We start from the raw sequence: 1,457 nt of genomic DNA, 5'->3' as shown, positions 1-1,457 counted from the left end.
GAGTAGTCATTATTTGGCGCCATACCGACGATGAAGATTAGGCAGCTGGATTTTAAATAACCAGGCTTCATCATTTACAAGCAAATTGCTGCAGCAGCAGCAGCAGCTGGGATGTCATGATTATGATAACCAGATGTTGAGGCTAATGGATTTCACTGTATGTTTACTATACTAATGACTAGGTATGGAATCGTAATAATGTCTTCCAGAGTATGGAAACCGAAGTAGTGCTTCTCTTCAAGGAAGTCTTATCCGCAGAATTTAGTCCTGTTTCTCAATAGCTAGGAGCCATTCAGGCAATCAAATACACTGACACATAAGAAAAGAAATCTTCTCTAAAGTATTTAGTATTTAGCTTTTTTAAATACAGTCTGTAAGGAAGATTTAATTGAGAATCGTATTCATGGTTATGACGTATTTGTGCGTGTGATCGGGCGTGTATATATGTATGTGTATATGTGTGTGTGTGTGTGTGTGCATAGAGAGAGAGAGAGGGGGATGAACTTACGTATGTATGCATGTATGTATATGCCGCACAATTTAAGTGTGCTTTGAGCGCTCAACTGCGCATACGGGCATACACATTATTAATACTACATAATAAAATTGCACCGTGGAATCGCTAGCTTCATATTCGCTCACGTTTTTCAAATCTAAAATCTGCCTGAGTTCGCCCGTTCTGTTTTGCAGTCCGATATGGGCGGCTGTTCAGGTGGAAGTTATGGAGTCTGATATTCGATGCGGGCGCGCAGGAGCGCACGAAGCACGCCCTTTGCTTTTGAGTTATGACTGCGTGCTTTCCGTCTGATTGTGGCTGCCTCATTTTTCGCATGATGTAAATGGTCTTTCGCGTGTAAATTGTCGCTTACTCGGGGAGTAAGCCTACAAACTATTTTGTTGTCGTTATTGCTGTTGTTGTTGTTGTTGTTGTTCTTGTTAGGGAGGTCGAAAAGGCCTGAAAAGGGTTTTTCGCGTTGAGTTCAAGACACAGGAATTTTAGGATGGGATATTTATGATTTATCAGGATGAAAATGTAAAACATAAATAACGTAGCGCCTCAGTGGCGTGGTTGGTATGGTGTTGGCGTGCCACCTCGGTGGCCGCGAGTTCGATTCTCGGCCATTCCATTGAGGAGTGAGAGATGTGTATTTTTGGTGATAGAAGTTCATCTCGACGTGGTTCGGAAGTCAGGAAAAGCCGTCGGTCCCGTTGCTGAATAACCACTGGTTCCATGCAACGTAAAAGAACACCATACAAACAAACATAAATAACGTGCATGTTAAACAGTACTTAACAATTATTTCTTATAAAATACAGCATATTTATTTTAATTTTCGCTGGTGAAAAAACGCGCTATTTGACCGTAGATTTCAGCACGCGGCACGAGTAAGCTGGAGGTCGGATCATGCCTTGTTCCTTCCTCTTTCGTAATCTCGTTTTGAAAAGGCTGTGTCTTT

This window comes from Macrobrachium nipponense, chromosome 38 (assembly GCF_015104395.2).
Source record: "Macrobrachium nipponense isolate FS-2020 chromosome 38, ASM1510439v2, whole genome shotgun sequence".
NCBI classification, from domain to species: domain Eukaryota; kingdom Metazoa; phylum Arthropoda; class Malacostraca; order Decapoda; family Palaemonidae; genus Macrobrachium; species Macrobrachium nipponense.
The sequence above is the reverse complement of the archived record's forward strand: the minus strand, read 5'-3'. Positions refer to the sequence as shown.